General features: G+C 38.0%; 1 non-coding gene across 1 annotated transcript; it reads left to right on the top strand.

The window, feature by feature from the left end:
- The first annotated feature begins 767 nt into the window (after positions 1 to 767).
- On the top strand, positions 768 to 873 carry LOC142165675 (small nucleolar RNA R71). Its single transcript, XR_012696326.1, has one exon. It is a non-coding gene; the product is annotated as a small nucleolar RNA R71 (small nucleolar RNA).
- The last annotated feature ends 13291 nt before the right edge of the window (positions 874 to 14164 follow it).

A 14164-nucleotide genomic window follows, 5' to 3' on the forward strand; every position in this document is an offset into this window, starting at 1 on the left:
ATTTAAGTCCATGGAAATCTGTCCTAACTGGATCTCAATATTCTTAATGGCTGACTCATGTGAGTCTACTCTGTCAGCTAGTTTTCCGGTGGTCCCAATCACTTGTTGCATTATACTCTCGAGTTTAGCAAACCCATATTCATGTCTCACAATCTGTTATTGTTGAGGTCGTTGATAAGCCTGCTGCTGATTTTGCTGGTTGTACCTTTATTGCCTTTGGTAAGGCACCATTTTACCTTGTGGTCACATAGCCCCATGATTATTGTTGTTATTGTACTGCTGCTGAGCTGGTCTGTATTGTTGATTTTGCTGACCCCAATTTTGACCACCTAGTCTCGGTCCCTCTAGTTGGCCACATAATTCATGTTCTCCTAATACTGTTGACTATCACCTTCAGCACTCCATGAGCAGACATATGGTTGGTTAATGCATGATGTACATAGAACCCCATTAGTTGCATCAACTATGTGTACCTGCTGCTTCTAGCCTGATTCTTCCACCTTTTTAGTAAGGATGCTCAGTTGCGTCAGTAGAGTGGCCATATTTTCAGCCATGGAGTTAGCCGGATCTAGAGCCACCGAGTGCACCACATGAGTGATTGGAGCGTTCCTTCTTGTCCATCCTGAGTTTTGTGCCATCTTATCAAGCAGGATCTTGCTCTCTCTGAATGTCTTGCTAAAAAATGCTCCACATGCTGAAGCATCAACATTGGCTTTCAAAGTATCTGCTAAACCCATGTAAAATTCGGCCCCAATATCTGCTCCGGAATACCATGATGTGGACATGTAACTAGCAAAGCCTTGAATCTCTCCCACGTTTCATGTAGCGTCTCAGTTGGTCTCTGTTTAAAGCTCAATATCTCATCAATTTGCTGAGCTGTCTTGTTGGGTGGATGAAATTTGCTCAAATATTGCTTGACTAATTCATCCCAAGTAGTGATGGAGTTGATATGGAGTGAACTAAGCCAAGTCTGGGCTGCTCCTGTCACTGAGAATGGAAACAACAACAAACGTATTACTTCCAGTGTCATAGTGTGATGTCTCTATATGGCACAAATTGAGAGGAAGTTCTTTAGATGCTGCTGAGGATCTTCAACATATGACCCAGAGAATAGTCCTTTGTTTTGCAACAGATGTAGCATATTATTTGTGATCTGGAATAAATCTGCTTTTATTTAAGGGACTACAATAGCAGTTGCTAAGTTGTTAGTTGTGGGTTATGCCCGGTCATATAGTGTTGCTTCTAGCACAAGAGGTGCCACACCCCGATTGATTGGGTCATTTGTGTTATTTCTGTTGTTTGGGTCATTCATGTTGTCTCTATTATTTAGATTATCGTCTTCCATGTCTGGTTCAATTCTTTTGGTTGAGTTCTGTTGTTGTTTACCTTTCCTGTTTGCACGGTTCAATGCCTTGAACACCTTCTCAAGATCTAATAATGCTTCGAACAATTCTCCAGTTCTTGAGGAGTTTCTAGGCATGCACGTTTTACAACCACGATTACAAACATTAGAATTTCAATGGTCAGTTTAAGTTGAAAAAATTGACTACACTAAGAATTTTTGCACTTCTTTTAACGACACTTAATAACACCGTTAATTCTCCAGAAACGACGCCAAAATTTGATCACGCCCACCTATGCCTTACAAAAAGGACAAAGCGGTCACTGTAAATATATTCCGGTTAATAAGTCTAGAGCCGAATCCCACAAGGAATTAACCTATCGATCACAGCTATTGAACTCACTGAAATTCAAGTATTCAATCTTCAGAGATGTTTAAGTAATAAAATGGGTGTTTATTAACTAAATATTACGTAATAAAAATGCAAGAATTAAGACATAGCTCTAAAGTGGTCGTAAGCAAGAATGAGAAAGGTCTAAGGTTCTGATTTCCCCTGTTGTCGGAATCCTTTTCGCTATGTTTGCTATAAATTTGCCTAATTCTTCTCTATCGATTATGAGCACTCTGACTGTCGTAACTCTCTCCCGAGTAATTACAACAATATACTAGACATATTTTCCCAAATTACGCTAGCTAGCTTTTAAGTACAGCTCACTTAGATTGCACCCAAGGTTTTGTTATCCCACCTTTAAACCCTCCATATTGATCTCTCATATACGTTAGGAGTGATGATGTTCAACAACAGCCTAAATATATACTTTCTCCCGAGTAATGCACACTGAATAGGGACAACTAATTGAGGGCCCTTCAATCAACAACAATAAGCATATAGTTGAATAAATAGAGATAATATGATGGCAAATCTATATTAACATAATGAGAAAGTCATCCTTCAACGGGTTCCATCAAAACCCTAGATAAGGTATTTAGCTACTCATGCTCATAGTAACAATTCCACAAATAGTTTGCATAATCAAATTACAAATTAAAGATGAAGGAATGTACAATTCGATGATAATCTCCTTCCGAAATAGTATTCCTAGGTCTTCGGTGTGTCAAATGTCCTCCAAATAGTGTTTTTACGTGTATTTATACCAAGTAGGGTCGGGTTAAGACATAACACCCTTTCCTGCGCGAATTAGGACTTACCTCTGCAAATTTTGTACAGGCACGCCGCACGCTGTGTCGCACAGTGCAGCGCGGTTGTGGGAAACTTCAGAGAGTTGTTTTTCTGACGCCTGTTGTGAAATTGCACACCTGCGCCGCACAGTGCAGCGCAGTAGTGCAAATTTCTCAAAGTGAAATTTTTTATTTTCTTTTGACATCCAGATTTGGTACACGACCTCCGAGCATGATCCCGGCTTAATGCATTGGGCTTTTACTCAGACTTCAAAGCTCCAAATTGATCGATTTAGCTCCACATTAACTTTTGAACTCGGGATCACTTCCTGCAAGGCATAAAATATGTACTAAGTATAATTCACTATCATTTGAGCTTAAGCACACGTAAAAATGCAGTAATTGGAATGTAATACTACGGCTAAAACACGAGTTTCTAGCCTCACATCAATAAGCTCGTGAATAACTTAAGTTAGGAGTGAAAGGAAGAAGAGATGGAATGGAATTGAATATCATAAAATGAAGTCTTAACCGTCACTAATTAAAGCTAGGGGTGTCAAATGGTGGGTTGAACTACATATGGGTAATACTCCACCTAGTATTAGCTTGGGTCAAAATATATGGATTAATTTGGACTGAATAATGGAGATCGTATAGATTTAGCGAAAGATAAAGTATAATGGAAGAAAAAAAATACATACAAGTGATATTTATTAATTAGGATTTGGGAATATATTTTCGACATGTTAATACTTTTATTGTAAGTCTTATGCTTTTCTACCAGTGAGATTTGTACATTTAAGAAATATACAAAACATCTCAAATATATTTTATTCGTATTTGCATATATCTGATAATATTAATTATTATTGTTCAATTACCAAGTCAAACTAATAAAAACTTTTTTTAGTAATCATAACTATCTAAAACGAAATTAAGTTTTGGAAAAATTACTTAAATTATTGGTCCATAAACAGTTTCAACCAAACCTAGCCCAATACAAAACATCTATCGGAAATAGCCCAAATGTCATTTTGTAATACCGATTTATTTTGCTAAAACACAAAAGGCAGTTCAAATTTTTTGAGATAATAGAATTGAGCAATAATGTAATTTTCTAATTCATTTAAGTTGAAATTCAGAGAATCGAGCATCTTAATTCATTTAAAAATCAATTTAAACGTTAGTTTGTTGGATTGGATCGAAGGAATAAATTTTAGTTTGTTGGATTGGGTCGAAGGATTAAATTGAATCCGCCATGGACAGCCATTGAAGCTTGCTTAAGCTTGAAGTCAAAAGTTAGACAACAACAATCATATCCAATATAATCCCACAAGTGGAGTCTGAGGAGGGTAGTGTGTACGCAGACCTTACCCCTACCTGGCGAGGAAGAAGAAGTAAAAAATTAGAGTTTTCAAAATTGGAATTTATTTTTAGGGAGTGTTGTTTACATCTTAAAGAATATAAATCTCAAATTTAGAACGATTTGGTGGAGATTTTAGGTGGTTTGAATTGAAACTTGAGCCAAATTCGAAGTACACAGGATGAACATGGAAAAAGATAATATGTGTATCTTAATGTGTATTTCTCATGTATCTTTTGTATGTCACTTGTATATATGTATCTCTTGTGTATCTCCTGTATATCTATATATACTTGTACGTGAGATACATGTTTGATTCATATGTCGTCGAGAAATTAGAAAACTCAATTTCAACTACATATTTTGACTCAAAACTAGTCCTAATCACCTCCAATCTTTATCAAAGTTTGTATATTGACTCATCTATATGTTTTCAATGAATTTTAAACATACCCACTGAAAAAGATCCTTTTTTGCTTAGATTTTTGGAATGTTATATATTTTTTCTTTGCGTTTCATCTTGTTTGCTATCTCATTAATAAAATTTTATTTACGTCTTGCATCTAATGTTGTTGATTACACTTAAAAATATGGAAGGAGATTTTTGGGCGTGATTTTCGGAGGGAAAGAATCCTTATTTTTCTGGGGGGTTTAATTTTGTATAGGCTTGGCTACTTTTAGTATGCCTGTGATTAATAGTTATAGGTTGATAAATTTGGGCTTATTTAGAAACATTTTCAGGGGAAGTGCACGGTTAGCCACTAATAACACATGTATTTACTTTTACGCCACTGTTTAAAATATTTTTAGTCTTTAGCCACTGCTTTAATAAACTTTAACTGCCCGAACGAAAATACCTTTCTACTCATGTCCTTAACTTTTGAACTTAACTTCAGGACTACATGTCCTTAACTTTTGAACTTAACTTCATGACTACATGTCCTTAACTTTTGAACTTGGAACTCTAAGTTCAGAACTTCAGGACTACATGTCCTTAACTTTTGAACTTAACTTCAGGACTACATGTCCTTAACTTTTAAACTTGTAACTCTAAGTTCAGGACTTTAGGACCTATTATCCTTAACTTGTGAGCTTGTTAGTCTAAGTTCAAGACCTATTGTCCTTAACTTTTGGGCTTCTTATCCTAAGTTCAGGACATATTGTCCTTAACTTTTGAGCTTGTTAGACTAGGTTCAGGACTTCAGGACCTCTTGTCCTTAACTTTTGAGCTTGTTAGTCTAAGTTCAGGACTTTAGGACCTATTGTCCTTAACTTTTGAGCTCGTTAGTCTAAGTTCAGGACCTATTGTCCTTAACTTTTGGGCTTCTTAGCCTAAGTTCAGGACCTATTCTCCTTAGCTTTTGAACTTGTAATTGTAAGTCCATGACCTATTGTCCTTAACTTTTGAGCTTTTTAGTCTAAGTTCTGGACCAAGTGTCCTTAACTTTTGAAATCTTAGTTTTCATGCCAATAATTCCAAGATCTTTGGTTAACACGTAGAGACTTAGATATCTATAATTAGAGTCAAAAAAGTGAAAACTCAAATTGGTGAATTCTCGTTCAAATGGTCTAATACATTATGTTGTGACCTTGCACATTTGCCTTTTTCTTTAAATGTCAATAAAAATGACATTCTGATAGAAAATAAAGCATAATGAAAAAAAGGGTAAAAATGTCTCATGGAAAGAAAACGAAATTGAAACTAGGATATTTCCTCGAAAGAAAACGAAAAATGAGTGAGTATTGAACTTGAGAGAGAAGCGAGGGTTTGGGAAGAAAAGCAATGGAAGAAAGGGTAAAAATATCTTTTTATATTAAATTTAATAGAGTAGTAGCTATTTTTGCTCAACATTAGAATTGCTGGATAAAAAATAAATATCACCTTAAATAGTGGCTACCCCACGCCATTTCTACACATTTTCATAAGATTCTCTTCAAGTTTTCTTATGGGCCAAGGTACTACACCTAACTTTAGACTACTCAAATTCAAAATACCTCATTTGAACTGTAGACCAGTGGTCTCCAAGTTGGAACTAATGCACTTGAACTTCACACTACTAGTATGAAGTTCATCTCTAACATCTACATCTCATATGCAACGAACTATCTCACGGCGTTCTGAACTCAGCTCATGTGCCGCTTTAATTAAAAAACAATCAATGTTTGTACAACATTTCATGCAATGACACAAAATTATTTTTAGAGTGATTTAAATTGTGACATATGTATAGGTCTTAGTACTAGAAAGAAAAACAAATTTCACTTTGAAGGCAATATCATTGAGTGTTTGATATGATCAAAATATTTTCCAAAAAGTAGGTTATTTTTTGAGTTTCGCTAGTTAACTCTTTTTTAAAGGTAAACATTTTTTACTATACAAGTAACAATTAAACTTGTTTATGATTTTAAAGATACGTGATTCAATTCAATACCAATTAATAATCAAGAAATCAAATGTATAAGTTAAGGAAATAAGTTGAATCAAATCAGTGCTTGGGCCAAACTTGACCTCGAGGTAGGTCCACAAGAACAATGAAGTAAAGATAACAAAGCTAAGTGACAATTCTGATGAATAATGAGCAAGAAAGTAAGAGCTATATTCTTTTGCCAATGATTGATGATCGTTACAAATGATTGGGGTCCCTTTTATATAGTAGGGGAACCTTAAATAAGGTACATTTCTATTTACAGTAAGGAACCTTATTGGGACAGCTGTTTAACCGCCTAGTACAAATTCGTACTAACTCGTATAAATCTATTCTGGAATTTATACCATGATCTTGGGGACGTGGCGGGAATCTTGCTCTATCCTGTTATAAACCCATAACGGTATTATCTCGAGGTTGGCCATACTCGACTCCGATGTTCCTCGAGCACGTAGATCTTCGAGCCTCATATTTTGCCTTCGAGCTCAAGATCGGTCTATATTGAACTTGTTCTCGATGCGACCTCTCGAGCCTACAAAATTAGGGACCCATGATTTTGACCGTATATAGATAGTCCCCATGTTTCTTAGAATAAAATGATAAGAAACGACTTGAGCCTCGATTTCTCCGGAGTCCTTGATGATGACATCATTCCCGTGACGTAGGCGCTCGAGATGACCAAAACGTCCCGTCGGTTTGCTTTCCCAAAACATTAAATGCTTGACTAGTAGTGGTAGGCCATTAGCGTCGTCGAATCGTCACCGCTTGCCTTTAAATACAAGGTTTAATTTTGAAAAAACTTTACTTCAATCTTCATTCCAGCTCTAAATTCCTTTTATATCTCCCTCTCTCCATCTCTTCTCTCTTATTACTCGTTACTCTCGTTCGTTTAGTGCCAGAAGATATAAACTTTGCCTATATCCACTTCCTTAAGTTTGAATCAATGGAGAAAATGTCTAAAATCGTTCCTCAAAAAGAGAAAGCTTCCTCCTCTTCTTCTCGGCCGGCCAGTGATAAAGTGCCTACCCTTTACGAGATCATTCTGGCCCTTGTGTTATAAAAAAGACTTCAGAGTTGAAAATCCCCCCGCGATTCCTGGTCGATGCGAGCATGTATCGAGATATGTTTGCTTGATAATGAAGAAGCACATTAAGGCCATGAAAAAAGAGTGTGGATGGGGGGACGAGATCGTGGTACAGATCCCCGACCCCGAGGAGAGCATTACCACTCATGTGAAGGGGTTCCTAAGTGTTTACACTTACCCCTTCACACTAGGTCCCCTTGATCCAGTCATGATCGACTTCTGCAAAAGATACCAAGTCACCCTCGTTCAGATCTATCCCTCTTTCTGGCGTATAGTTAATATGCTTCGGTACTTCTCCGACAAGGCCGAGGGGCTAGAGTTCACCCTCAACCACCTCATCAGACTGTATCATCCTCATATTTTCCGAGGGCTGATCAAGCTCCAATGCATATCAAGCAAGGCCTTCTTTGCTAGCAATGATGATAATAAGAACCGGGGTTGGATGAGCCGGTTCGTGCGAGAGGACCTCGAATGTCATTCCCGAGGGTAAAATGTCGTTCCCAGAGAAATGGAACCCCCGATCGTAAGTGAAGTCCTTTCCCCAGTGTCTACTTATATTTTGTTTTTGCATTTTGTGATGTCTTTACCTTTTTTACGGCAGTTGCTTGGATGCCCATGCGATCCACAACTTCGAAGATTGGGTTCGAAAATTAGCCGCGACCTCCACGTATAATGAGCGCAAATGGTGTGACTTGTCGAAAGGAAAATGGGAGGCCAAACATCATGGTAAGTCCTTCCCCCTAGTTTTTGATGCTTTACTGGATATGTCACCTTACGCATGCATGTTATTCACTCATGTAGGTATTGGAGATGCCTCCAAAATGAGGCCAGCCCCGCCCGGGAAAGAGACCGAGTCCCTGGTTCCAAAATCGGAGAAAGATAATAAGAGAAAAAGGGCTTCGAAACCCGAAGACCCCCAGGATAAGAGAGCCCCTGCTCGAAGACAAAGGACGAAACTCATTCAAGTGGATAGACTCAATCCACCAATTGAATGACAAAGAAGAGGACGAGGGTTAAGAATCGACATTGGTGACCCGAACCAGGAAGCCAATTGAGGCCGTCAAGTCCTCCGAACCGAAAAATTTGCCACGTGAAAAGGAGGCTCCAAAGAAAAATGCGGGCAAATCCCCTGAATCACCTGAGATCGAAATCATTCCCCCTTCTTCAACAAGTACACCAAAAGGGGCAAGTACCGAGACCCCCGAGGCCGGACAGAGCACCCTGAGCGACTTGCTCGGGACATGACAATAGGTCACTCCCCTCCTTTACCATCTTATTCTGAGAAGGTAATAAAGAAAGCTCATGCTCTGCGAGCACCCGATCCAAACAGAGTCCTTGGTGAAGAAGATCCTTTCCGGGATTGCTTTACTGGGGTTGATAATGCCACCGACCTCAATGATGCATCTACCCCCTTTGAAAAGGCTCATCGTCATTAGCTCTTATTGTTGCAATTTTTTCTTCTCCTTTTACACTAACTTACATCTCTTTTTTCCGTGTAGGCCATTACCAAGTTTAGGGCCGAGCTGAGTCAATGTGAGGCCGAGCTCAAGAGATCCTCGGATGAAGGGAAGGCCCTGAGGCTCCTTTGCAGCCAAAAGAAGGAGGAACTCAAGGACTTTCGGGCAGATTTAGCCAAAACTCGTCAAAATGAGGCCGAGCTAGACAAGCAGGTAACTATAATTTGGCAAGAGTATGGTCCAGTTGACCCAATGTGGTGGATAACACTTTAGTGTCTCAGTTGCAGCAAAAATTGGACATAATCGGGCAGCTTCGAGGAGAGGTCGATCAAGTTAATGCCGATTTCAACCAGTGGAAGGAAAACATGGATCAACTTACTGCTAAGAAAGAGGCTGCTCTAGACAACCTAGCCTCGGTTGAGACCCAGCTCCGAGGAGGCAAAGTAAAAAATCTGGCCCAGGCCAAGAAGATCGATGAGCTCGAGGCCAAACTTGCTGCAACTGGGGCTGAGGTTGCCGAAGCTAGGGCCGAGGTCGAGAGGACGAAGGCCACATCTGACAAGACCGTTGCTATGTACCTAAAGGATGCTGAGGATGCTCAAATTGAACTAAGGGAAGTCTCCAACCGGTAGAAACAGATCAGTGATTTGGCCAAGTGTCAATTCCGGAGGGAAACCCTCGAAGAAATCCATGCTCGAGGTTTCGACCTCACCGAGGAGATAGCCCAAGCAAAAGCGCTCGAAGCTGATGCCAAGTTCCTCGTCTCCTCCTCCAACGATGATGATGATGACGACAGTCAGAGCGGGTCCGATAATGAAGCTAGGCCCGAAGAGGAAGTTGCTCCCGAGGGAGAGACCAGCCCTAGGCATAGATAGAATTTTCCTTTCTTCTTGTATTGTTCTTTTTTTGTAAGACCTTTTTGTGAGCACGTGATTTTTGCCCGAATAATAATATTCCTACAAAAGTCACAAATGGACTTTTCTTTTGAGTGTTTATTATTATAGGAATTTACAGTAATTGTTTGCATTTAGTTACCTTTTAATGCATATTTAATATTTAAAAATCATGGGGAAAATGTCAAATTTCATGCATTGCATTTTTTTAGGTTGATACTTGCATTTTAGATTTAAGTTGTTAATTCATTGCATTATTAAATAAAAATTCAAAATATTGGTTATTATTACATTTTAGCTTCTAGTTGCAAATTAGTATTTTCCTTTCATTAGCTTTAAGTTATTTAGTTATTCTTATATTAAAAATAAAAAATTAAGGTAATTCTACAAATTAGATTTTATTTTAGCATTTTTAATTAAATTTAGTAAAGCTAACAAATTAAGAAAAGAGAAGGAAAATGAGCCCAATTTCGGACAGCCTTTAGCCCAAGACCCTCTCTCATTAATTCCATTGGGCCAGCCTTTAACCCGCGACCCGCCTGCCCAAACCCTCCCCACTTTCCCAAATACACGATACAAACAATACACCCAACCCTAAACCTAGAAACATAGAAACGGCGCCCACCTAGCCCTGATTCTGCTCGCCCAAGCTCGTCCAAACTCGTCTGAGTTTCAGATGAGTTTCATCCCCAAACGCATCGCACATGGCCCCTCCTTTCATCTCTCCAGTGTGGCATAACCGTTCTCTAACAGAATATTTTCAGCTTCACGTCATTCTCACGAACTTTTGATTTCTTGGGACGAATCTCGGGTAAATGGGAGCAGTTGGATGTGAGAAATCACATCCACACCTTCCATTTGTCCGGGTTTTGTTCTATGTGAGATTGGGGTTGTTTTTTTTTCGGATTTGCGATTAAATTTGGAGGATTTCTTGGAAAGGAAGGGAGAAGGTTCGAGACTCCCCTATATATGGGGACTTTTCTTCAGAGGTAAGTCAGTTTTTGGGAGGAAAGGTCTGAGTTTTTTTGAATTTTAACAATTGATAGCTCTTCTGTAAGGTACGAACTTGAGAGAAATTGAAGAATTTTTTTTCTGGAGTTTTGTTTTTGTTTCCTTCTTTCTTTAAAAAAATCAAAAAAAAAAAAAGAGTTTCTTGTTACTTGTTTTCAACTCTGAATCTGGGTTTAAAATGGAAGTGATCTGAGTTATTGTTTCGAACTCGCCAGAGCTGACGTTGTTCTGTTTGTGGTTCCCTTTTCATTGTTCGCATTTTTCCATTCAGACTGTTCGTTGTTTCCCCTAGCTTGAAGTCAAATCTTTTAGTTGATTGATATTTCTGATTTCAGGTTCATTTCTTCTCTATTTTTCTATTACTCGTGATTTTGTGTCATGTGTTCATATTCTGTCATGATTTTGTTTAAAATCCTGAAAGTTAGTGTTCGTTTTTTGGTTAAATGCTGAGCTCTTTTGGCCTTGGTTCAGGTCTGTTTGTGTTCTTGTTTGTTCTATGTTGGATGATTGATTGTATGCACTGATGTAGTGGCTGCAGTTGTATAAACTCGTCCCGTTTGTTTTGTTAAATTCGAGCACTGAAACAGATTCGTGAAACCTTAAAGGTTGAAGCCTGCTTGTTTTGATTCATATTTTGGCTTTGTTGTTATTGATTCTGGTCCCTAACCTGTTCAGATGTGTATTTGTTGGATTTTTGGTTTTAATAATTGTTTAGTTGGATTTCATATTGCTTTCATGTAATTTTGATTGGATTTAGAAAACACTGTGGCTTCATTAGTCAGTATTGATCCATTTCGCTGACACTGGGCTGTATCAGTTTAGAAAATCACGTTCCAGTTTTCATTCTCGTGTTTGTCTCTTGTCGTGTGTGTAATGAGTTAGTAAAATTTTGACACTAATTTTATGTGATGGAAGCAACGTTTTAGGACCCTTTGTATCTGGAAAACCTCCAGTGAGATGTCAAAATCAGATTGCAATATATTACCTCTCTAATGATTGTATTATAAATAATGGCAAAGATTGTAATGTTGACTGGATTGTGGCCTTGAAGTGTAGCAGTCTAATACCAAATTTTAGCCATTAAGGTTGTATTTACTCCAAGTACTATTGAGTTGTGTAGTCATCGTTTGTCATGTACTTGACCGTACCTAAAACTTTAGGACCATGATTTTCTATTTTCAAATCTAGAAAAATGCTTTTGTGTTTTTTTTTTAGTAAAGAAGATTCCCTTGCAGATTAGAGTTCATGAATTTCTTTCTCATCTGATTAATTTGAATTGTTCATCTTTCTTGATTATATATCAAAATAAACTGAGGGAAATTGTAGTTCAATTTTTTGAGTAAATACATTTCATAATATGTGCCAACTGCTATAAATGCAGCAGCTTTACAGTGAAATTAAAAACCAAACTAGTCCCAACACTTTGATGATTATAGAGTCTATTTCTGTCAGCTTCAAAGCAATAAGATCGTATAGACAAATTTGTTGGTATAACATAAATTGTTGACTACTAATCTAATGGAACGGGACATAGGACCCTTTGTATCTGGATTTTCTTGGTTAGAGTTCCATGATTAAATTGCATGACCATCTACGGTTTCAAAATATTGAAGATGATATTAATACCATGTGAGTAGAACTGTGCCTCAAGTTAATTGTCTTCAGAAATCTGCTAATGAATTATGAAGTCCCTTGCAGAGTTCTCTTCAGTGCAAAACTCGCCCTTCTACAAAGATTTTTCAAATAAGCTTCTAATTAGTTTTTTGAGGATAACCATGAACGTTCTAGTTTGCTTTAGGCACGTAATAAAATCGTTACAATTACGGGTACGGTTTCCGTGGTGTCATTGTGATAATTAATTTCACATTAGTATTAAATATGAATATCCGTAGTTCACGTAGTTGAATGCCTTCTCCTTTAATAAAAATTGAGGTGTGCCATACAATCATCTAGTCTATGACCCTTACATCGATATCTTAATTAGTGTAGAAAATGCCTTGAAATCTCGTAATTTGCTTTAGCCGCGTTAATTAAATAAATTGTCATAGCTACGGGTACGGTTCCCGTGGCGTAGTTGTGACCTAAAATCTGGAGGTACATTTATGTGACCCGGCCACAATATTAATCTTGTTAATAAACAAACATGTTATGGATCGTGGGTACGGCTCCCGTGATATGATTTGCAATGTGTAATCAAATAATTAGCCGTATGACAAATCGTGGATTTTAAAAGCGGTTTAAAGGGAATAAAAATGTACATGGGTTTCAAGGATGTTTTAAAATCAAATAAATAGGCCAATATTAACAGTTGAGCGACCGTGCTAAAACCACGGAACCCGAGAATGCCTAACACCTTCTCCCGGGTTAACAGAATTCCTTACCCGGATTTATGTATTCATAGACCGTAAATAGAGTCAATCTTCCTCGATTCGGGGTTTTAAACCGGTGACTTGGGACACCATATATTATCCCAAGTGGCGACTCTGAACAATAAATAAATAATCTCGTTTCGATTGTCACTTAAATTGGAAAAAACTCCCTTATACCCCCCTTCGGGGGTAGTAAAAAGGAAGTGTGACACTTTTATCAGTCCCTTGTATATATCTTTTTCCAAATATATAAAAGAAGAATTTCCTTGAATGTTTTCTCGATATTTCCTGCCTTGTAAAATTCTTGCAATGACTTCATCCTTCTTAACTGTGTGTTTGAGATTTTATCTCAGATGTTTTCTTCGAAATTGCCATGGCCGAGTTCGAATAAGTTCAAACTTTTAGGCATAGATCTTTACGGGCTCGTGCTAGATAATGGTGAGTCACCGAGCCGTGATCACGCCATTATTTGTTTAGGCTTGGGATAATTGAACCCTTAGGTTCGAATTGAGTGAGAGCGAGGTCTCGAACACTATTTGTATCGACCTTTTAAGCTTACTAAATCGGCCCTTAGGCTCTTTTATAATGGCCCTTAGGCTCTTTAAGTTGGGCCAATTCGGCCTCTAAAACGGCTATAATTTTTTCCTCTTTTCGGCTAAAAGACTTAGTAAAAATTTCTTTATGCCTTAACATGTATTTTTTGTACCCGTTGGGTTTTTTGAGGGTTCAATCGATCAGAACCCAATTTTTTCTTAACTCGTTTGTGTTAAGATAATTTAATACCTCTCGAGGCTTTTTCGAAGGCTGATATTGTCGAAGCCTTTAAATTATTCGAGGACTGATTTTATTGAAGCCCTTTTTATTTTCGTTGCCGAGGGTAGCCTTATTTAACCGGTTTTTCAAAGTATTTGAAGGCCTTTAACTTATGGCGGAAGTCTGACGTCTCCAAGCCGCATTATTTCGGCCGTAGCCTGTTTATATGACCGTAGTCTTCAATATGGCTGTATCCTTCGGGTGTGTCTCTTGGACTAGTTTCCCGA

This window comes from Nicotiana tabacum, chromosome 10 (genome assembly GCF_000715075.1).
Source record: "Nicotiana tabacum cultivar K326 chromosome 10, ASM71507v2, whole genome shotgun sequence".
Taxonomy (NCBI): domain Eukaryota; kingdom Viridiplantae; phylum Streptophyta; class Magnoliopsida; order Solanales; family Solanaceae; genus Nicotiana; species Nicotiana tabacum.